This window comes from Schistocerca cancellata, chromosome 7 (genome assembly GCF_023864275.1).
Source record: "Schistocerca cancellata isolate TAMUIC-IGC-003103 chromosome 7, iqSchCanc2.1, whole genome shotgun sequence".
In the NCBI taxonomy this organism is placed as follows: Eukaryota; Metazoa; Arthropoda; class Insecta; order Orthoptera; family Acrididae; genus Schistocerca; species Schistocerca cancellata.
This window is the reverse complement of record NC_064632.1, coordinates 306,598,220-306,624,038: the sequence shown is the minus strand read 5'-3', so window position 1 is coordinate 306,624,038 and position 25,819 is coordinate 306,598,220. Positions and strand designations below refer to the sequence as shown.

At 39.5% G+C, this 25,819-nt stretch overlaps 1 pseudogene; it reads right to left on the bottom strand.

The window, feature by feature from the left end:
* Nucleotides 1–25,819, bottom strand: part of LOC126092167 (beta-galactosidase-1-like protein 2) — a 138,369-nt pseudogene that overhangs the window by 7,532 nt on the left and 105,018 nt on the right.

Sequence of the window (25,819 nt, the reverse complement as noted above, 5' to 3'; positions counted from 1 at the left end):
CCTCGACGAGTACTGGCGTTGTTGGAGCATTCATTGTTTATACCAGCAGTAACTGTGTCGAAATTTGCCCCTGGTTTTACTTCTCTGTATATACTTTTACTGCTCCTGGCCTGCATTGACATTAGATTTGAGATGTTTCGTGCTTGGCTGTCCCCAAATAATTTCACCTCATGTTTCTGCAGACACTGCTCCACTTTCACATTGGACATCTTGTATTCATTAGCAATCGAGTGCCGAAGTCTCTTTTTCAAGCGGTATCTCGTAACATTCTTCAAAATCCAGTATAGTGAATTTATTGGTCACAGTTATTTTGCTAAGCAAGCAGCCACATAGTCATAGAATCTCCTGGAACAGTAATGATTCAAACTACCTTCCACAGTTTGTTATTATCATCTGAGGTACCTCAAACCTTACAATCCAGCCATTTACAAAAGCTCTGGCCACCATTTCTGCGACCATATCACTGATCAAAAAGGCCTTAGGCCAGCTTGCAAATCTGTCAACCACCATTAATAAGTAACTATACTGTTCTATACATCGCAAAGATCTCATGAGGTCAACATGAACTTGCATGAAGCGCTTTGTAGGCATGATTATGATGCCAATGGGATGTTGGCATTTGGCACATGCTTGAGCCCATTTTCAGCAGTCTTTCTTAAAGGCCAACCAACCACTTTTCTTCTTATCAACTTGACCGTAGCTCACATTCCCACATATGCTAAATTGTGGAAGGCTTCAAAAATGTGGTGCCAGATTTTTGTGGGTATAAAAGGGCACAGTAAGTTTTGGGATGTGCCACACCACAATGAAGCTTGTAATTCAGGCACACATGTCTGAGACAAATTGAAGTGGACTGCTGCTGCTCAAGCATAAAACATAGGCCATTGTCATTCCGTTGTTCCACAATGGTATCCTATTGAAGTGAAAAAAAATTAACAACCACATTTCTGCTGTTGCTCATGTGCTCCACATCTGTAGTAAATTGGGAAATGTATTCAGTTTGTTTACACTGTCTCAGTGAGCCAGTGTAGAGACTTTAGAAAAGAAGACGGTAAGTGGTGCACGGTCCATGTAGATGGTGAGGTGTTTGCCTTCCACTGAGCCACAAAAATGTTTTATTTCAGCAGGCACAACATGTAACTCCCTGTCTTCTGCACTCCATTTCTGCTATGCTGTCAGAAACAATTGCAAGAAAAACATTACGGGCTACCAAGCTCTGTGTACAGGTTGCTGCAAGACTGTGTTGACCACTACCTGGTTCGGATACACCATTAATGCCATCAGTGCATTATGCCATGGGTGTGTGAGGTGCACTGCCTGACCAGCACATTCCTTAGTTGAGTTAAATATCACCAATTTTTCTTGCCTTTACATCACTTTTCTCCTGCTGCCCTTATATTTTCCTTCCCCTCCGTAAGGGGTCCCTGCAGTTTGGTTTCTTTCGGTATGTACCTTCTGTAATAATTAAGCACTCTCAGGTTGCTGCAAGACTGTGTTGACCACTACCTGGTTCGGGTACACCAATAATGCCATCAGTGTATTATGCCATGGATGTGTGAGGTGCACTGCCTGACCAGCACATTCCTTAATTGAGTTAAATACCACCAATTTTTCTTGCCTTTACATCACTTTTCTCCTGCTGCCCTTATATTTTCCTTCCCCTTCATAAGGGGTCCCTGCAGTTTGGTTTCTTTCGGTATGTACCTTCTGTAATAATTAAGCACTCGGAGGAAGTGCCACAGATTTTTGTGCATATATGGTATCAGCAACAGGGGCACAGCTTCAGTACTTGAGGGTAGAAACCATTTTTACAAATGGTTTCTACCCTCAAGTACTGAAGCTGTGCCCCTGTTGTCACATTAAAACCAATACAGTCTAGCTTGCTTTTGCCCAAGATGTGTTGGTCTTTGTTTATGACAGCACCTTATTGCCACAGACATCGGAAAAGCTGTCTGAGGTGCTCTCGTGCCGTTCTAGTGAACCTGAAAACAACAGAATATTTACCATGTAACAAAACACAAAATCAATGCAGCTGAGAACCTGATAAATAAAATATAGCCACATATGTGCCGCATTTTTCAAACCATACAACATGAAGTGGTACTCAAACAGACCAAACGGTGAGTGATGGCTTTCTGTTTTACATCTTCAGGTGCAACTGATATTGTAAATAGGCCTTCTCACCGTCAATGATGCTGAATATTTGAGCTTTTGCAGTAGCATTGTTGAAATCCATTACATGAGCTCTGTAGTCAACACAAAAGCACCACGTGTTGTTCCACTTTAACAACACGTGTAGTGACAAGGCCCACTGACTGTCTGAAGGTGGCACCCCACCCTCTTAGAACTCCTTATTAATGTCTTCTCACGGAGCTGCAAAATTTTTCGCACATTAGATAGCAAGGCTTGTTCACTGCCAGTGGTTGAGACAATGTCTGAATGAAATGCATAATATTGTGTTCACCAAGTATCTTGCCTTTTCTACTGACTTAATCTCTCAAAATTCTTCTATGATGCTGTCAAAGTTCCAGTTCCACTGTGTTAATTCTACTGTTGCTATAGGAAAGTAGTTTCCTGTTGTGGAGATCTGCTGCCAGCAGAAAGTAGTGAAGGAAATCTGGCCCTGTTATAGGTTCAGTAATGTTCACAGCTATGGTGGTCCACTGGAACTTTCAGTCATAACTAAGGTCCAAATTCAACTGCTCCCTCCCATATGTTTGAATGAAAGTGTCATTAGCTACCATCAAAAGTTGTGATCTTGCAGAATCTATAATGAAGCCGTATTGCAGGAATATACTGACACCGAATCCTGTGTCCACCAGAAATTTGGTTCCTGTTCACCTGTCTACCACAAATAGTCTTTCAGAATCATTTCCAACTGACTGCACAAACAATTCTCCACAACTATTGGAACAATTCTTTATGAAAGGCCCCAGAACTTTTCTGATATTAAATTCACTCTTCTTTGAAGTTTTTTTTTTGTTTTTTTTTTTTAAATCTGTCATAAAGTTTAAGCAATAGTGCCTCGTTTTTATTAGTTTTGGAACTCTATCCATGACTGTTGTATCAGAACTCAGAACAGGACATGTTAAGACATTCTGTGGAACTTTACTAAAGGCCTAACTACCTGAGAACAGATAGTTAGGAACCCCACTAATAGTGAAAATGTATTGGATCTAATGGCAATAAATAAAAAAAAGCTCTTGTCACACCTGTCTACAAGAAGGGTAGTAGAAGTGAGCCACAAAACTACCAACCAATATCCTTGACATCGATTTGTTGCAGAATCTTAGCACATATTCTGAGCTCAAAAATAAAGAGGTATCTTGAACAGAATGAGCTCCTCAATGCCAGTTAGCATATATCTCAAAAACACTGATCATGAGAAACTCGCACTTTTCTCACATTACATACTGAAAACATTGAATCCAGGAACCAGGAAGATACAGGTTTATTGATTTCTGAAAAGCGTTTAACTCAGTACCACACCTAAGCTCATTGTCAAAAGTATGACAGTATGGGGGATCAAGTGAAATTCGTGACTGGACTAAGGACTTTCTGGTAGGGAGGACATAGATGTTATCTTGGCTGGAGAGTCATCATCAGATGTAGAAGTAACTTCAGGTGTGCCCCAGGGAGAAGCTGTATAAATATTCAATCAGATCTTGATAGGGTTTCAATGTGGTGCAGAAATCGGCAACTCACTGTAAATGTTCAGAAATGTAAAATTTTTCATGTCACAAAAAAAATGTAGTGTTATATAATTATAATATAAATAAGTCACTGCTGGAATCAGCCAAACCATACAAAAGTCTGCATGTAACACTTTGTAGGGAAAAGAAATGGAATAAACACATTGGTTCAGTCATGAGTAAATCATGTGGTAGACTTTGGTTTACTGGTAGAATTCTAGGGAAGTGCAATCAGTCCACAAAACACATTGGCTACAAATCACTCATGTGACCAGTTCTAGAATATTGCTCAAGTGTATGTGGCAGCACGAATGGAAACAGATTTGTTTGATCAATGGGAGAGTGTTGCAGAGATACTGAAGGAGCTGAACTGGCAGGCTCTCAAAGACAAAAATTAACTATCTCAAGAAAGTTCTATTAACAGTTGTGAACTTTGCCTTGTGAATATTAACGTTATTCTGCCCTGAGGAGGAGTCTGTGGCACTTGCCTCCACTTTGTTTGAAATGAATCTGAGCAATCAATGCTGGAGCCATTCATGCCCCATTTGTTCATTGCCTTCAATGGAACACCAATCAGTCAAAACAGTAGCATTGTAGGAAATTTGCTGCGACTACCTGTTCGTGGACATCTTCTTGAGTGTTGCAACCAGTTGCACTCCACAGTCATAACAGAAGCACACATCTTGAGATTTCCTGATGCAGTAGCCATGGAAGGAGGACAGTGGGAAGGACAACTATTTAAAAGAGACCGATGACCACTGGTGGCCTTTAATGGCCATCAGAAGTGATTGTATGACTGCAAGGTGCCACTCATTTGTGAGCTATGATTCTGAATCACTGGTGATACTAGCACCCGTTGAATTTTGCAACACGATCATGGAGAAAGGATGTGTTAACTAGTTAGTCTGCATCATGCAGTCAGTATGTTACATGCTTTTAAGAGTTGTATTTTGAGTGCTCAGCTCTTTCAAGCTTTCAATCAGCTGATCCGTGGTTGTCGAGTGCACACTGCTTGTAATGCATGACCCAGGGCTGCTGGGTGGCTCTGTCTCTAATATGTGTGGTTTGGGCCATCCATCCTGTAGTATTTTGCTTCACATTGTCAATATTGTGCTGCAAACAACTTGCAACAGCTTCCACCTTATCTCCTAGCATACGAAGTCACAACCTCATTCCTGCTTCAACAAAACAATCCCAATGTTTGTATGGAGGCGTTTAAGCCACAACATGTGTAAGGAATTTTCTGGTAACAAATCCCTCACTGCCAGTGACCTCAGCTCTTGCAATAGTTGTCTGGGCAATCTGTTTCCCATCTGCTCGTCTGTAAGTAATCTCTGTAGCCATACCTTAGGTGCTGGTGTGAAATGCTCAATAAGGCAGTTTGCAAAGCCTCTGCTTGGACAATCTGAATTTCATTCAAGTGGGCAAAGACACACTGAAATTGTTCCTTAACATTGCTGATGCCATGCTGACTGAAAATTTTTCTGCCTGAGTGAACTATAACTTAGGTCTCATAGTCAAGAACAAAGGCAATTTAACATGGCTGGAAGTCCTACCTTGTCCTGGTATTGTAGGTTGTGTGGGATGTTGGTTGGTTGGTTGTTTCGGGGAAGGAGACCAGACAGCGAGGTCATCGGTCTCATCGGATTAGGGAAGGACGGGGAAGGAAGTCGGCCATGCCCTTTGAAAGGAACCATCCCGGCATTTGCCTGGAGCGATTTAGGGAAATCACGGAAAACCTAAATCAGGATGGCCGGACGCGGGATTGAACTGTCGTCCTCCCGAATGCTGTGTGGGATGTCAATGTGTTGATGTAGTGTACATATTGTGTGTGTTTCTTGATGTGTATCCTCCCACTTGACTCTACTGCCATATTTAAGGTTATTCTTTCCTGTGTTCCTTTGCAGGATCACACCATAGGTCTTTTTATGTTCATGAAGTAAACAACCACTACAGTGAGTAAGTAGGCATGATCTTTGAATACACACATTTATTTTATTTTATTTTACACCACATGAAATCCTCTTACAACAAGCAAAAGTATACTATAAACAACAATGCACAAAGAATGCAAAACTTGTCTTTATTTTCTTTTCTTTTTTGTTTGTTTACAAACGAATGGTCAATCGTTTGGTCACTACAATGCTGTAGGCCATCAGCAGCTAAATGCTTATATGAACTATAAACTTTAAAAAATTTGCCAGGCAAATATTCCAACAAATTTTTCACTTTACTAACATGACTGAGCCTGAGTGTTGACATGTGTGGCGGTCTCCAGATAAAGAAACATGATGTGGCCAAAAACATGCAAAAAATTGTCCACAACCAAACCAGTCTGTTGGAAATTTGTGGTAAGGTCTTATGGGACCAAACTGCTGAGGTCATTGGCACCTAAGCTTATGCACTATTTAATCTAACTTAAACTAACTTACACTAAGGACAACACACACACACACCCATGCCTGAGGGAGGACTCGAACCTCCGATGGGGGAAGCCACGTGGACCGTGACAAAATGCCTCAGACCATGCAGCTACCCCATGCAGCAAAAACTAGTCTGTAAAGACAGCAAATGACTGCAATCATAGTCTTCACAAAAAGTCCTACAAATTTTTACACTTTTGTTATGCCGTATTCAGTAGCATGCAACAAAAGCATTTCATTTCTTCCGTGGTAACATTTCTCCAGTTCCATCACACAGAATGTCATGGAAATGGTGTCACTTTCCATATGTTTATTGTAGCATACCTGTTCATTTCATCTGCTATTTCTTTAAGTATACTGTCAGTCAAAATTAAGTGAAAGAAACCAAATGGTGATGACAAAACATTACTAATTTCAGTAATAAAAATCACACTTTGAAATGTCAAAAGGAAAATATGTAAATTTAGAGTCATCATCAATCCACATTTGCCTTGAATCTTCTACTGAATCACAAGAAACATGAACATTTTTCACAGTTCTCATCATTGTTTTCACTTGAATCATTTGCAAATGGCTCACTGTCTTCATCAAAATCATTGTCACTCTTGTTTTCACTTAGAGATTCCCCTAAAAGCTTTATAATCTCTCCCTCAGAAAGAACTATACGTGAATAACTAGCCATTTCATGCCTTGATGGCTAGTACAATCAGATTCGAGGATGGAGCATGTGAGAGCTATAAAAATCATGTCAAATGAGGCTCAACATCAGAGTGGAAAGTAAAATTGGCAATGTTTAGTGCCACTCACTGTTGAGGTGGAGAGAGATAAACACAAAAGAGGGTGCACAATGCTTCAACGAAAATTTTTGAATACCTGCCCAGTAACATAAACTGTTTAACAAACAGGAAAGTAAAATTTGAAAATAAACTGAAAAAGTTTCTGCATGACTCCACAGAAGAATTTCTACCATTGTAGTCTGTCAAGGTAACTGCTAAAATAAATCTGTAAATTATAAAAAAATAAATAAATAATGGAAGCACATAGCTTTATTTACAAATTAATTTGTTGCCTGAATGTAAAATGACTCATTCCACATCGTTGTGAGTCACCATACAAATGATCCATGGAACATCAGGCTTGGTAAATAAGTAAGTAAATAACAGGATGTCACTCATAAGAGTTATCCAATCCATTTTCTCTGGTGTTTTGGCAGATATTTGCAATTCTGTTTTTGCCAAAGAAATACTGCTTGTCACGTCTTTCATGTGAAAAGCAGAATTTTATCTATCATTTCATAGAGCAGTTACAGAGATAGTAAAATATGAAGAATAACCAGTACTCTAGCAGTGACAGCACCACCCTTGCTAGTGCTGGCTGCTACTGTATGCAGCAGTCCTGCTCAGTTGCTACTGGAGTACTGCTTATTCTTCATGTTTTACTGTCACTGTTAATACATATTGATAAAACAAATATCACACTAGACTACTATGAAACTGGTCTATCAAATGGTCATCTAAAATATCGCTCTAAAAATCATTTCGTTTGTAATGGGAAACAAATTGATGCCTTCCATTAACATTGGATGTCACATGAAAGATGCGATGAGCAGTATTTGTTTGGGTTGATTGCACCTACACATTGCAAAAATGAAACTGCACATATCTGCTAAAACATCAGAGAAAATGCACCTCATGACTCTTAGGAGTGACAATGGGTATATAAATTCACCTTATCCTGTTTCTGTTCTAACTCATGTCCACCTACAAGTGGGTAACAGTATTAAAATAAATCAAGGTCTAAGTCTGAAATGCTTTCCAAATAAATAAGTTCCAGATACTTTGACAGTCCACTACATTATGTTCAGCAGATAGCATCAGAACTAATGATAATATAATAAGAATTCTGTTTGAATATTATGCTTATTAGTGAGAAAAAGAAGTTCAAAAAGTTAGAAGCTCATAATTATTTTAATGAAAATTATCTTCTTCAACATCTTTTGGCTTGGCTGGGTGCAATCCTTAACTATTTGGGAGTGAATGAGGAAGTACGCCATTCTAATATGGCAATTTATACAGTTTCTGCGGAAGTTATGTTTGCAAGTTTGCAAGAAGTAGGCTAATGTCAGCAGTATTATCATCAATATATGCCAGCCACTAATCTTCAACTTTATTGGCAAAAACATAACATGCTACCCTTAATACAGCTCCCTTCTGGCAGCCACACTACACAGATAACAAGTTTTCCTTAAACATGGAAAAACTCACAATAAGCAATAACCCAGGAAAATTTTAAGTAACTGAAATGAAAGTTCAGTACATTATCATGTTAATATCATTGCATGAACATGTTACATACAAACTAGTAGCACTACAATCTGCTTCAGTCATTCAAATATATGCTTGTACACTGATTGCTCTCTGTGTGATGTCAGGCCTTGTAGCCAAGATTCCATAAATGGAGCAGCAGTGCATCAACATCATATATATCTTTTCAGCCAGAATGAGTCAACAGAGATAACTGAATAAGTCTGAAATAAACCCTAAATCCTTGCCACATCACAGGTGAAATAACAAAGAACTTCCAACCACTCAGCTCCAGTATTAGTGATGTTATTGTAAACCAGGATTGTCTGGGAAGTATTAACCACAAGCATATCTTTTGCGGCTCTAAGAAATTAAGTATGAATAACATCACTAAAGCATAAGATGTTCAATCACACTAGTCACGCTAAAAATAATTCAGTGAACAATTCAGTGCCTGGCGTAACCAGCTCAGTATCCCAAACTGAAATGTAAGGAGAATGTCTGGGATACTCTTGACAGATTTTGCTGAAGGCAGTCTTTCTCCTTAACTCCTTAACATACTCTTCCTATCATAAGATCAGGGCTTCATACTTGCTATGGAAAACATAAGAAGCATTGTTAACAACTTTACTTAAAGTGTTGAATCTTTGTTTGCTGCAATCACACCCATGTTGACATTACATGAGGTATTTCAATATGATAAATATATGTTGTACAGTTTCAACATGCTTCAAATACCAACTTGTTTTTCCTGTACCTTTCTTTTCTTATTTTAGTTATATTGTGTTCTTCAGCCACCACATTTGTATCAAAATTTCAGCGCAAACTACATATACACGTAATTTCAGCAACTTGTGCTGGGTGCCCCCATGGTTGACATTTCTCCTATGCTGATTCACACACTCAGACAAGTTAGTGGTGGTCACTCCTAAATAAAATGCTGTCCAGTAGTCACAAGTTAGTAGATAAACAAACAACATACATCATTTCACAAACTGCTCTGACTTTGTTATTGTAGAATTCACCAGTGGTGGAGCTGCAGTAGGTGGTAGTGGGTGGGTGCATGGGGCAGGAACAATTGCAAGGGTAGAAGCTTGGAGTGGTTTCGTTATTTTAGATGGTTTGACTAGAATGTTATGGAGGTTATGAGGGTGATATAATGAGATATTTGGTGAAGTAATGAGGGTATCAAGGAGAGAGGGTCTCATTTCAGGGTTTAATTGAGAAAGTCAGGTTGCGACACTGAGAACTAGGTTGTACATATGGCAGATTTCTGAGTTCTCACTATTCTTGTGAACTATCAGGTATGTAGCAAACAAGACAAGTAGTGTGCTAGCGATGACAATGTTTCAACAGTACCTTATATTGCATTTCTTATATTTGTTAAATGGCATTTGTGCTTCAAAATCGTAACCAGGGTCTCATAGGCAGTTTTAGACCACTGATAATAGGTAACTAAAAACTTTAAAAATATTATCAGACAGTAGCAGACTAGGTTTCTTCATCTAGAGAGAGGAGTGGGACAGATATAACTAAAATATTAAATATTTAATTGTGTCAAAATGAAAATTCAACAGAGAAAACTGTTAAATTCTGGCTGACCATAACTTATATTCAGGGAGTGAAATTCAAGGTACTGCCAATAGCAATACATAAAAGTACAAAATACTGTTCCTAGCTTTTATAACTTGTATGTTCTTTTATTAGGGAAAAAATAGAGATTGATTGGGGAATGGTGTAAATACAGGGCAGTTCACTCAGAGTCCTCACATTGATGAGGATCCATATCTTATGAGAACAAGAAGACAAAAGATCTGAAAATGGAGCACTATTACCAATTTATCTTATTACAATTCATTCTTCTTAATCATATTCAGCATTTCAGGTCTCTAACTGTCCACTCATAATGATGTGAATCTGTAGCACAGCTCCATTCTTTCTAACTTCCTTGACATCTATGAAAATCTTCGACAGTGCATTCAAATTATTTGCATGTCACAAAAGTGTGGCTGTTCATTTAAATTTTTCATTAGATTTATACCATGCTTTTTTAAAATTATGTAAACTTTGTAATGTATTATGATGAAATCATAATACACGAGAACAAATTACACCAAGAAGATAACACAATCAGCCATCACCCAACAGTAGAAATTCAAGTACTTAAAGTAGGTACACTAATTACCATGTCTAGTACTGAATTGACCTATTTCACTTGGACTTACCTCATTTTCCCCCTGGATAAGCAATGGAGCAGGCACATATAATGTTCTCTGGGGGCCAAGATTGAAGTAGCGGCCAAGAGGGAAGCCATTCAGGAAGACTGATCCTTTCCCCCAGGCACTCATATCGATGAAAGTGTCTTGTGGTGTAGAATCAACATTGAAGGTGGCACGAATAAGTACAGGTCCACGAACTGATTCTCCACTTATTGGTTGCCATCCAGTCAGTCTGACGCAAAATGCATAATGAAATGAGTAGTTATAATTTATATCTTATTCTCAAGTATGAAAAGGACAAAATTTAACCGAGATACTATAACAGAAATTGTATCATATCAGCGTGTTAAAGCAAAGACTTTGTGTGCAGTCTAACCTCTGTAACCATTTCTTCTTGAATTGAAGAGCAAATATTTGCCAGTCTGAAAGAGCTGTCCCATTAACCAGTACCGGTCCTGACACAATTCCTTTCCGCTGATCAAAATCCTTGTCATTGAGAAGACTTCCAAAATTGTTGCGTCCCCAGTTCTCAACCAGTATATCCAGTGTGTGTGGCACACTGCCATCTGCATTCAGTGTTGTGCTGGCATTACTGTAACCATTTCATAGTAAGAATACTATTTACATGTTATAACAAAGGCATAGGCATTGATTATAATATTTTTGCAGAAGACAGATGTAATAATATTGGAATAATTTATCACAGAAACGAAGATATGGTTTTATATATGGTTCTCGGGCGAGACATCGGATGTCATAGTGAAAACTCCACAATATTTCGTCAGCGCAACTGGCCGACATCTTCAGGTGCGACGAACACACTGCTAAGGCAGGACCAGGGCCCCCTATTTATGCCAGTTTTAGGCAGGACGTACGCATGCGTGGAGGCGCCAAATTTGATGGCCAATATTGACGATATCAACTGATAGCTGGAAGGACAGTAACGCCACCTACAGGATGAAGAACCAAATACTTCGGCGCACGCATGGAGGCTGCCGCCGCTGCTCTGCACTGCCATCGGCTGCCCCAGTGACCTCTGTTGGAAGCCGCAAGTGCGGAGGCTGCCGCTGTTACTCTGCGCTGCCATTGGCCACCCCAGTGACCTCTGTTGGAAGCCGCAAGCAAAAATGCGCGTCCACGTAGGCGCCGTGATTATCCTCCCATTGTCAACAGAATATTTATGTTGCTGACGAATCGTCGTCTGTCTTATGACCAATAGTATTCCTCTCTGCTCGAAGTGACTTAAATATGGCCAGTGCTGGATCCCAAGCTGAACTAAGCTGAAAGCCCATGTCTCTGTTTACAAGATTCGTTGAGCAACGTATTTCCACTGCTTCCTTAATAACACTGTCCCAGTACGAACTTGTCAATGCGAGAATTTTTGTATGTTGATAATTCATAGAATGGCCTGTACTGAGACAATGCTCGGCCACTGCAGACTTTTCTGGTTGCTCCAGACGAGTGTAGCGTCGGTGTTCAGTGCATCTCTCTTCTACAGTGCGACAAGTTTGTGCGATGTACGACATGCCGCAGCTACAAGGAATCTCGTAAACACCGGGTCTTCTTAGGCCAAGGCTGTCCTTAGATGAGCCCAAAAGAGCTCTGGGTTTTGCTGGTGGACGAAAAACACATTTAACTTTATGCCTCTTCAAAATCTTCCTATTTTTGAAGAGACACGGCCGATGTATGGCAAGATGACCATTCCTCTATGTTCTTCACCTTCTTCCACTTCCTCACGTTGGGTAACCCGCTTCGGTTGTAAGGCACGGCGAATCTCCCATTCGGAGTATCCATTTTGTTGGAAAATGGTACGCAGATGGAGTAGCTCATTGGATAAGCTGTCTGAGTCTGATATGGCTCGTGCTCTGTCGACCAACGTCCTCAGTATGCCACTTCGTTGCGAAGGATGGTGACAGCTGGTGGCCTGTAAGTATACGTCCGTGTGCATGGTTTATGGTACACTGCATGACCTAATGTGCGATCTTCTTTTCTCCGTACCAACACGTCCAGGAATGGAAGTTTGCCGTTTTTCTCCATCTCCATCGTGAACTTGATGTTGGGATGAAGCGAGTTAAGATGCTCAAGAAAAACATTCAAGCGATACAATGCCGTGAGGCCAGATAACAACACTCGCTTCATCCCAACATCAAGTTCATGATGGAGATGGAGAAAAACGGCGAACTTCCATTTCTGGACGTGTTGCTACGGAGAAAAGAAGATGGCACATTACGTCACGCAGTGTTATTAAGGAAGCAGTGGAAATATGTTGCTTGACGAATCTTGTAAACAGAGGCACGGGCTTTCAGCTTAGTACAGTTTGGGATCCAGCACTGGCCATATTTAAGTCGCTTCGAGCAGAGAGGAATACTATTGGTCATAAGACAGACGACGATTTGCCAGCAACATAAATATTCTGTTGACAATGGGAGGATAATCACGGCACTTATGTGGACGCGCATTTTTGCTTGCGGCTTCTGACAGAGGTCGCTGTGGTGGCCGATGGCAGCGCAGAGTAACAGCGGCAGCCTCCACGCTTGCGGCTTCTGACAGAGGTCGCTGGGGCGGCCGATGGCAGCGCAGAGCAGCAGCGGCAGACTCCGCGCATGCGCCGAAGTATTTGGTTCTTCATCTTGTAGGTGGCGTTACTGTCCTTCCAGCTGTCAGTTGATATCGTCGCTATTGGCCATCAAATTTGGCGCATCCACACACGCGCACTTCCTGCCTAAAACTGGCATAAATAGGGGACCCTGGTCCTGCCCTACCAGTGTGTTCATCACACCTGAAGATGTCGGCCAATTGCGCTGATGAAATATTGTGGAGTTTTCACTATGATATCCGACGTTTTACCCGAGAACCATATATACAACATGTCCATCGGGAAAGCCTCAAGCAACACAAAAGATATGGTTGTTCAAATATTTTGAAAGGAAAAGAATGCAAAGAAATAGAATAAGTTCTTAATGCTCAGATGAGGTGAACCTTTTTACTACCTTTATAAAATGCAATGAAACAGAACTGAATAGAATTTATTGAATAATAATGGACTGATAGCATGAGATGTATTTTATTGGAACATTTATGAAAGTCATCAGATACAGAAAATATTTCATGTCAGGAACCAAGTCAAACAGATGACCACATTTAAAACTTTTTTTAATGTTAGAGCAGAGAATATGATAACTCAAACATAAGCAACTCTACCCAAGATGATAAACATGAAATAAGTACATGTTCTACACCAAAGCAAATCAGTACAGCCATATAAGGTGAAGTAAAAAGATTAATAAAAGGGCTAAAAAACTGAAACTCAGCAGGTATTGATGGTATCCTGGCAACAGTCTTAAACAAGAGGGCATTAAATTTAAATGAAGCACTGATACAGATATGTGACTGCTCACTCCAAGCATGCAATTTTCCAGATTTGCTGAGAACCTGCAAGGTGATTCCAGTTCACAACTCAAATAGGAGGGACAATGCACAAAACTACAGATCCACTAAAATTTTACTGTTATAAAACATTATTGAAAGTAACTTATGATGAACTTACAAAATTCATCAGTAAAAATAAAATCTTATGTAATGAACGAAATGGATTGAAAAATATGCCTTAAATGTAAACCTGATGACAGGAAACATGAATATTTCTTGACCTCTTAAAAGTATTTGACATGATGGGTCATAAAATTCTGCTCTCAAAACTTGAACATTATTGCAATTATCTATAACGTCCAACAGCTGGATCAGCTCATTCCTAAGTAAATGTAAACAAGCGGTAAACACCAAACATACTAACAAAAAATCTTAACACAATTACATAGATATTATTGTGATATCATGTAATTAAATATGGTGTTATACATTAACAATCCATATCTAAATATGGATGATCATAAAACCATCCTATTTGTTGAAGACATCAAAATTCAGCTAAAAGGGGGTGATAAAGAAGAACAGCATGGCTAATTCCAGGTGTGAGGAAGTGTCAAGAATGGTGAGCAGGGTGGAGGGGCAGTGCACTATAATAATGACTTTTCTTTCCTCTCAGATAAGTTATTATTGGCCATAAGCAGTAGTTTAACTTCAGTTTTTAAACATTGATTATTTATAAGGAATAACATTCATAAATTAAAACAGTCTCATGTGTCAGTTATAAAACTCAAACAAAATTCGATTTCAAGGCTAGGTTAAAAATGCAGAATTCCCTGAGATTTTATGAAATTTCTGAAATTCCCTCAGATTTCCCTAATTTTTTTCCAGATAAAATGTAAATTCCTGAAAATTCTAGGTTTTCCGGAAGAATCACCATGCTGAAGAAACAGTTGGTAAACACTGTCACACAAAAATTTAGCAACTGGCCATGGAATGATTGCTTAATAATAAACAATAAAAATATTGTCACACTAAAATTCCAATTTTACAAACAATGATCCATGCTCCCCACTTATTTCTATCGATGATTAACTAGTTGGTAATAGAACAGAAATTAAATTCTTTGGCTTCTGATTACAAAGTAATTCAAACTGTAATAAGCATACAGAATATTTCAATACAAAATTAAGTGAAACCTGCCATGAACTTTGTAAACTGAAATCATAATGTAGTGAGAAAACAGTAAAAAGCGTTTATTACGAGCAAGACTTGCCGGAGAGAATTTACCTTTAGAAGGCATGTCAGTGCTGCCAATGGGCACATATAAAGTACATAGAATGTTCTAGCTTTTGGATATAACAACTCCATCATCAGGAAAAAGAGAGGGATAGATTGTGAAAGGTTAAAAATGAATGGAAGGCCACTCTGACAACAGAATGAGAAAGACCCACGTCTTACATTCCTACATTCATTCTCATCTTAACACTTTGAAGACCAGCCACTTAGAAGAATAACAGGTCTAGGAAACTGGCCATTTATGCCATTATTTAAAGTGTTACTGGCACATACACTGAAGCACCAAAGAAACTGGTATAGGCATGCATATTCAAATACAGAGATATGTAAACAGGCAGAATACAGCACTGCAGTTGGCAATGCCTATATAAGACAACAATTGTCTGGCACAGTTGTTATATCAGTTACAATGGCACATTATCAAGATTTAAGTGAATGGGACACAACATCTCTTCATGAGTGTACCGTAAATATCAGGAATCCGGTAAAACATCAAATCTCCAAAATCTCTGACATTGCTGTGGCCAGAAAAAGATCTTGCAAGAGCGGGATCAATAACAACTGAACAGAATTGTTCAACATGACAGAAGAGCAATCCTTCAGCAAATTTCTGCAGATTTCAATGCTGGGCCATCAACAAGTGTCAGCATGCGAACCATTCAATGAAACATCATTGATAGGGGCTTTTGGAGCCGAAGGCTCACTCGTGTACCCTTGATGACTGCATGACACAAAGCTTTAAGCCTTGCCTGGACACGCCAATACCAACATCAGGCAAGTCTCATTTCAAGTTGTATCAATCAGATGGATGTGTATCGGTATGGAGACAACCTCATGAATCCATGAACCCTGCATGTCAGTTGGGGATTGTTGAAGCTGTTGGGGGCTCTGTAATGGTGTGGGGCATGTGAAGTTGGAGTGACCTCTGATACATCTAGGTATGACTCTGACAGGTGAACATGTACATAAACATCCTGCAGCGATTCATGTCCATTGTGCATTCTGATGGACTTGGGCAATTCCAGCAGTACAATGCAACATCCCACACATCCAGAATTGCTACAAAGTGGCTCCAGGAACACTCTTCTGAGTTTAAACACTTCTGCTGGCCACCAAACTCCCCAGACATGAACATTACTGATCATATCTGTGATGCCTTGCAACATGCTGTTCAGAAGAGAACTCCACCCCCTTCCACTTTTACAGATTTATGGACAGCCTTGCAGGATTCATGGTGTCTGTTCCCTCCAGCACTACTTAAGACCTTGGTCAAGTCGTGCCACATCGTGTTGCAGCACTTCAGCATGCTCATGGGGGCCCTACCTGATATTAGGCAGGTGTACCATTTTCTTTGGGTCATCAGTGTATGAAATTGATGTATCGTCAAGAGTAATATATACTACAAAAGAACCAAGCTTCAAGATTTATGTTTCATATTTACTTTTAGTTTTTTGATAAATACAAATTTTAAAATAAAACTGACAGAAGATATGATGATCCCCCCAGAAGTGGTGCAAGGTGAGTTATTGAGCATTTCTTCCAATTGAGGTTTCAAAATTTCTTGCTCACTCAGCAAATGTGATGTAATTGTAGCAGAATTACAGAAAATTGTGAAATCTAATGAGTACACACACACACACAATTATGTCAATGTGATCATACTGGCTCAGCCATTTGGAATAACTGCCATTATGTTCGCTAACATTTCTTTCAAAATAATTCTAGAAATTGACAACAGAAGGCATCACCAGTCTAGGAACAGGTAGTGAGATGTTCATACATTGTTGTCATATGAAATGGGTCCAATTTTCAAGTGATAAGGGGCTCAAATGTCAAGAAAATCATGGCATGACTCAGGCACAGTCTTTTTAACACAAAGTTGTTGCCCGAGCTGATATCAGGCTTGGTCTCTTAAGTGTTAAATGAGGTGTCATACTTTAAAGAGACTGAAATACAGCTATTGGAACTTTCGGATCACAAAAAATGACCATCAGAATCACAAATGCATGAAAACCCTTGAGCCTCATGTAAAATGCTCTTTCAGCTTTCAGGTGTTCCTTCTTTACCCTTTATATGCATTACAGAAACTGTCATGGTCTTTCAAACAAATGGTACAGATAAGGATACCAGTCTGGGGGAAGAGGTATCTTGGGATATACATGAACATAACACGCCACACAGCAGGTAATTACATTTAACCCAAATTGACACTTCCTGGTATCAGAAATGCACTTTATATATGGGGACTTACACTTGATAAGTAAGTTCCTGAACACATATGAGGGGTAGCCATAAAATGCTAATTATTGTCTTGAAACAGTAAACTTACATAATTAATTAGTTATTTGTTTGTAGGCACAGGTCTGCAATCCCTGCATCACATTACCATAGCATACTGCTACAGAAACCAAAACAAAAGTGGCACAGCACACTGTTAAAGCGAAGATGGGCAGCACCATTTCGTTTTAGCCTTCTAACAACATACTGTGGTACTGTAGTGCAAGGGTTTCAATGCATACCAGTACTGCAGACATGTACCTGCAAACAAGCAACTAATTAATTATGTAGGTTTATTACTTTGATGTGTTAATTAAAATTTTATGACCACACCTAAAAAAAAAATACTGACACAATAACCTCTACAACATATCCGTCATCTAATTTACAGCATCAGTGTCTCTATTCTACTGATGAATATTTAAATTATACAATGACAACTTAAATAGATATGCCCATCACCATCACTGTCTGCTATAGCCACAAAATTCCTAAACATAGATTTTATGTGGATGTAATACTGTAATTCAAATTTGTATACATAGAAATGGTATTATTTGAATAATGTGTATATATCTGTTGCATCTCACCTTCATCTGTTCACCCATATGTATGCATTACCTAATACATAAACTGGCGTGTCCACTGTCTGTTAGACAAGCTGCTACTTTCGTAGTTTAGACTAGCAATAAAAAATATTATCAAACTGTCCAATACCTCTGTTCCCAAAAACCAAATCCCTCTAACTGTATAACTGAGGTAAGAGGGTCAGTTTTGCTTTCTCCATCTATAAGCACTATAGCAAGATCTCGGACACGTCCAGTAATTTGTAAGACTGAGCTTTCTCCAATTGTTACGCCAGTCTTTCGATAAAGCACAAACCCATAACTTTGGCCATTGCCATTGTTGATATCAAGATATTCCATTGGCAGAATCTCCGTTGAATTAACCCAGTCTTCTGCATCCTAAAACATATTACACATCACAATGTAATTGTTCTTATCTGCAGAAGAATTATGAAAAAAGTCAGTGTAGTGTTTTTAAATCACAAATTGAGATAACCAATTGATATCGGTGACAAAATACTCCTGATAAACAGACATTGTAAAGATTTCACTTATTTACATGCTGTGCTAATTTTGTATGTATTGTGTTCACTTTAATGAGTAGATCACAAATGCTTAACACACTTACTTACACAAGGTGATCATAATGAAAGCTCCATTTTTAATACGCTGTAACTGTATTACAGTAGAATATCTTTTACAGTAGAATATCTTTGGCTTCCCTCTGACACCCATGCCTCCATCTTTGCTATCCTCCCTGTTTACCTTTCCCCTGTTGCTTTATAACCTGGGTTGTGAGTAACTGAATCCACTTTCCCTTCTTCCCCTTTTCCCCCCTCTCTCCTCCCTGATGAAGGAACAAAGTTCCGAAAGCTAGGATACGTAAATTTTCTGTTCTGTGTTGTGTATCTATTGGCTGTACTGAGCTGAGGTAAGTACTGGCCAGCTCCTCTATCTCTTTGTTAGTATTTATTTCACATCTTTCCATGAGATTTTCCATTAATCATTTGGAACATACTGTTTCTCTATTTCAATTTGTAGCAGAAAAGGTGGACAGCATTCTGCACGTCTTCCACCAGTCTCACAACAATTAAAAACTGATGTTTGATTAAAAACTGATTTCACTGTCACTTTTTATGCAGTTTTTGGCTTCAGGACAATTAAAAACTGATTTTTCCCATCCAATGCCATGGTGGATGGACTTACCTAATTAACAGTGCCACAACAGTAGAATGTGAAACATGTGCAGTCATACACATGGGGCACAGTATGGTTGGTTTAATTTGTAACTCAACCTGTAGCCATTGTATTGGGATTCATCTGTCATTTGTAGCCAAACCCATTTTTATTAAGACGCTTACAGCATACTATAATGGGAAAATTTTCATTAATTTTTCTTTGTTTCCATAACATTCTGCCCTTCTTCAATACACAGAAGAGTGAAAGAAACTAGTACACCTGCCTAATACTGTGTGGGGCCCCCGCGCCAGCATGCAGAAATGCCACAACATGATGTGGCGTGGACTTGACTAATGTCTGAAGTAGTGCTGGAGAGAAATGACACCATGAATCCTGCAGGGCTGTCCATAAATCTGTAAGGGTACGATGGGGTGGAGTTATCTTCTGAACAGCATGTTGCAAGGTATCCCAGATATGCTCAGTGATGTTCATGTCAGGGGAGTTTACTGGCCAGTGGTAATGTTTAAACTCAGAAGAGTGTTCCTGGAGCCACTCTGTAGCAATTCTGGATGTGTGGGGTATTGCATTGCCCTGCTGGGATTGCCCAAGTCTATGGGAATGCACAATAGACATGAATGGGTCATTGTTGGTCCCGTTCCTGCAGGATCTTTTTCTGGCCACAGCGATGTCAGAGATTTGATGTTTTACTGGATTCCTGATATTCACAGTACACTTGTGAAATGGTCATATGGGAAAATCCCCGCTTCATTGCTACCTCAGAGATGCTGTGTACCATCACTCATGCATCGACTATAGCACCACATTCAAACTCACTTAAATTTTGATAACCTGCCATTGTAGCCCCAATAACTGATGTAACAACTGTGCCACAAACATGTTGTCTTATATAAGCATTGCCGACCACAGTGCCATATTCTGTCTGTTTATATGGCTGTGTATTTGAATGCACATGCCTACACCAGTTTCTTTGGCAATTCAGTGTAAAATTCCGTACAAATCTGACGTCATTCTGAGCAGTGTTTCTAACTTAGTATTTTGAAACTGTAACTTTATTTATAATCACCCTGTATATCTCTTATAATAATTACTATTTCAGGAGAAAAATAATAGTTGCGTTTGAGAATATATTTTAGCTTCTTGCAGACTGAACTAATACAACATCCATTAGAACTTATAGCTGCAAGCTACAAACTTTTAATAAGAGAAGAGACTGTAGAAAAAATGAAGCCTGATACCTGTATTTACACCATAAGCATGAAAATCGTTGTTAGTCATGGTCCTAACATTTGTCCTATCTTGATGCATTTGATCAATTTCAACCTTTTCTCTTCATGTCAATTGTGTGTGTGTGTGTGTGTGTGTGTGTGTGTGTGTGTGTGTGTGTGTGTGGGTGGGTGGGTGGGTGGGTGGACGGGCGGGTGGGTGGGTGGGTGGGATAGAGAGAGAGAGAGAGAGAGAGAGAGAGAGAGAGAGAGAGAGAGAGAGAGAGAGAGAGTAGTTGCATCATTCTTCCCCCAGTGAAAGTAAAAGAACTGTCAAAACCCGTATTTATTTGTCACTTTCAGCAGCATAGCACCATAGACCAAATCAATACATAATTGTCCAGTTTATATGTGATGCATCAGGTGTATCACAATTAAATGAAAGTAAATGTCAGGGTTAGAGTAATTACTTGGAAGAAAAGAAGTTTCTAGAAATCCTATAGCATAATAAAAATGATGTAATACAAAGTTTTTCTTCAGTTTGGCTTCTGCTTCTATAGTTTGTTTGATTAATTTGAGATGTGAAAAAAATTGGTTGTAAAATTTGATCCCATTGGATTTCACACCTTTTTCATGTGATTTTTTATTCTGTGGTAAGGTCTGTAGGTGACTTTTACTTCTTATGTTATCAAAGGAGTAATTATGATTCTTTGTAAGGATATATATACTGCATGCCAAACAAGTCAAGTTGATTATGTATAAGCCTAACTCAATGTAGGATTTTGGTCTGGGGTGAGGGGGGGGGGGGGGGGGGGGGGGGGCGGGAACACCTGAAATCACAGACATTGTGAATCCAAATTTTCTTGAGTAAATCAGTTTTAATCAATTATAACACCAAGTACACAACCTCCAACCAACATTTCATAATTAAGACATTTCAAAACAACTGAGCATAGATAGTCTTTAAATAATTCCACGACTGTTACGGCAGAATCAGATGGCCAATAAAAATGTTTGATGATTGCCAATTGTCTTCTGTTCACCTAGATCAGTTACTCGCATCCAGGTGACTTCACAGTCAGACTCTGTTTTGACCTCAACAGACACAATATTTTTGTCTACTGCAAGGAACACTCCCTCTCCTATGGCATCTAACTGTATGTTCCTTGCCTCATTAAATATTTCACAGTTTTCTACTTCAGGTTTTATTCAGCTCTGAGATCTGAGAATAATTTCAGGAAGGTAGTAAATTCACAAACCTTGTTATGAATGCCTTGGCAATTTACCATAAAAATGTTGATAACAAAAGTGTCTTTATTTCATATGTCACCATCTATCTTCTGGCATCTGTCAGTTCATGTCCTTTAGGATTTTGGTGATGCTTCGTAATGAATTAAGCAAACCAGTGACCATTTTGTTGCCTTTCTTTGTATATGTTTGATATCCCCTGTTTGTCCTATCTGATATAGAGTCTACACACTTAAGCATTATTCTAGGAGAGGTACAAAAGGATTTTGCAAGTAGATTTTTCCCAGTATCCTATCAATGACCCACAGTCTGCCACCTGCTTTATGTATGACTGAGCTTGCAAGACTGGTCAATTTTACCTCAGCACTAATTGTTTCTCCCAGTTATTTGTATTTGTTGGCTGATGCCAATTGTGACTCACTAAAATTGCAGTCATACAATATTTATGTTTTTGTGCTTTGTGAAGTGCAAAATGTGTCTGTAATTTTCAGGGAGACAGAGAGGGTTCAAGGGGACCGTTCTCTCTGATGAAGTACATAAATTTTGTATGTTGCTAGCTGTGCTGCAAAACAAGGTCTTCTTTCTCGTGATATGGTTTTTGTAGGGTCACTCAAGTGCAGTGAAGGAAGAAATGAAATGATCCTTGGTTAGGTTTGAATTAGAGTATTGTAGTTGTCTCTGGGATCCATTCCAATCAAATCTGACTTTGCAGTATGCAAAGAAGAGTAGCAAGAATTGGCCTGAGAAATTTCAGTTGCTATAGATGTGTCACTGCCATGATACAGGGTCTTCAATAAGGCTCAGAAGCAAAAGGAAAATTCACAGAATAGAATAGAATACATGTATTAAGTTGTTGCAGAATTTTGGAACACGTATTATGTTCGAGTATAATGACTTTTCTGGAAACTAGAAATCTACTCTGTAGGAATCAGCATGGGTTGTGAAACCCAGCTCGTGCTATTCGTCCACGAGACTCAGAGGGCCATAGACACGGGTTCCCAGGTAGATGCCGTGTTTCTTGACTTCCGCAAGGCATTCGATACAGTTCCCCACAGTCGTTTAATGAACAAAGTAAGAGCATATGGACTATCAGACCAATTGTGTGATTGGATTGAAGAGTTCCTAGATAACAGGACGCAGCATTTCATTCTCAATGGAGGCAAGTCTTCCAAAGTAAGAGTGATTTCAGGTGTGCCGCGGAGGAGTGTCGTAGGACCGTTGCTATTCATAGTATACATAAATGACCTTGTGGATGACATCGGAAGTTCACTGAGGCTTTTTGAGGATGATGCTGTGGTACATCAAGAGATTGTAACAATGGAAAATTGTACTGAAATGCAGGAGGATCTGCAGCGAATTGACGAATGGTGCAGGGAATGGCAATTGAATCTCAATGTAGACAAGTGTAATGTGCTGCGAATACATAGAAAGAAAGATCCCATATCATTTAGTTACAATATAGCAGGTCAGCAACTGGAAGCAGTTAATGCCCTAAATTATCTGGGAGTACGCATTAGGAGTGATTTAAAATGGAATGATCATATAAAGTTGATCGTCGGTAAAGCAGATGCCAGACTGAGATTCATTGGAAGAATCCTAAGGAAATGCAATCCGAAAACGAAGGAAGTAGGTTACAGTACACTTGTTCGCCCACTGCTTGAATACTGTTCAGCAGTGTGGGATCCATACCAGATAGGGTTGATAGAACAGATAGAGAAGATCAAACAGAGAGCAGCGCGCTTCATTACAGGATCTTTTAGTAATCGCAAAAGTGTTATGGAGATGATAGATAAACTCCAGTGGAAGACTCTGCAGGAGAGACGCTCAGTAGCTCGGTACGGGCTTTTGTTGAAGTTACGAGAACATACCTTCACCAAGGAGTCAAGCAGTATATTGCTCCCTCTTATGTATATCTCACAAAGAGACCATGAGGATAAAATCAGAGAGATTAGAGCCCACACAGAGGCATACTGACAATCCTTCTTTCCATGAACAATACGAGACTGGAACAGAAGGGAGAACCGATAGAGGTACTCAAGGTACCCTCCACCACACACCGTCAGGTGGCTTGCAGAATATGGACGTAGATGTAGATGTTCTGTGAAGGAATCTATCAGACATGGAACACCAGGTACGAAAGGGAAACTAAATGCATCAGTTGCTTCATAGGAAAGAGTAATAGCTTTTAATACTTAGAGAGCAACATTGGTAGAGTGAAGCTTTGAAGCAGTAAGGCTATAAAGCATGTTCATATGACAAAGTTAGTTGGATTTTTGCCTATCATAGACAATATTCTGGGTTTAATCCAAGGTCTGGCACACAGTATTAATCTGTTTGGAAATCTCAACAATGAAAACCATTTTTTAAATATGCCAATTTGCTGTTTAATGTTTCATTCAAAAAGCAAAAATTTCTGGCAAAAACTGCTAGCACATAAAAGTGTGTAAGTCTGTTTTTAGTATGAATACTTTTGGCCAAATATCAAGGTGAATTTTGCAACATGCCCCCCCTCCCCAAAAAAAAAGATGTTGTTCTGAATTCATGAAAAGGTTCAAGAGAGAGAGGGGAAACTTCTGTTAGTTTTGCAGAGAATGACAAAATATTTTTTCCATTACATGTTCTTGCTTTCTTCAAACTGGTACTGAAATTTAAAATGTCTGTCTCGTTAAGCGGGGTGAGAGTTCGGCTACATTTCGGAAATGCAACTCTCACTTGAGACTGCCTTCAAGCCCATAACCATACATAAATGTATAACAGCATACCACTTGTGCAACAGTTTCATCTAAAGTCAGCTGTCCAAGAAGAGGAACATCAGCGTAGGCCACTTTATCACTCTCTTTTGGAGCATCTGCCTTGAGGAATTGTCTGGGAGCGTACTGCTCCAAAAGCTCTTTTACTGCTGTGTACTTTTCTGTGTAATCTCCTGCCTCTGAAAGTGGTGCATCATAATCTGAAACCAAACAATAAAGCTATCAAAGTTCCACTGTCACAAATCATGCAGGAGAAATGTATCTAGTGATTCCACTCAAATCTTAATATGTCATTAATTAAATTAAATTTAAAATGTTTTATCACAGTAAAAATGAAAAAAAAATTACCAACCTCATTCAGATGAATGTATAGTAAACAAAACAAGCTAGATTCAATAGCAGTGTCAACACAGTGCAGTCAGGTGAGACAAGGTAGCTGTACAGTTCTGTGCTTGTGTGTATGTATGTATATTCTACAGCTCTGAAAAAGGATTCATCCAAAGGCTAGCAAAAAATCCAGACTTGTTTATGCACCTTTCAGTGATTCAGCTGCATCAGTACCTCCGTCTGTATGAAACCTACCAACCACCAACAATATCTCCGCTTCAATATCTGCCACTCGTTCCATACTGAGAAGTCCTTTCCATATAGCCTAGCCACCCATGGCAGTCATATCTGTAGTGATAAGCAGTCCCTCTTCAAATATACCAAGGGTCTCACTGAGGCCTTCACAGACCAAAATTACCATTCCAGCCCTGTACAGAAGCAATTCTCCTGGGCCTTGTTTCTTGCGTCACCTTTCACCTCCCACATCCCCTCTGTCTGGTCACAAAGGAGCGCTCCCTTCATGACCCAATACCACCCAACACTGAAGCACATTCCCCATCAGGGTTTTGACTACTTCCCTCTGTGCCCTGAAACAAGGTATATCCTACCAACTATCCTTCTCACCCCAACCACAATGATATTCCCCCACCTATTGGACCTGCGCAATATCCTTGTCCACCCGTACTTCTCCCCTGCTCTCAACCCCTTGCACCATGACTCATATCCCTGCAGTAGACCAAGATGCAAGACCTGCCCCATACATCCTCCCATCATCACCTACTCCAGGCCAGTCACAGGTATCACCTGTTCCATAAAAGGCTGGGCTACCAGTGAAAGCAGTCATCTGATTTACAAACTAAGCTGCAATCACTGTGCTGCTATCTATGTGAGCATGACTACCAACAAGCTGTCTGTCTGCATGAATGGACACCAAAAAACTGCAGGCA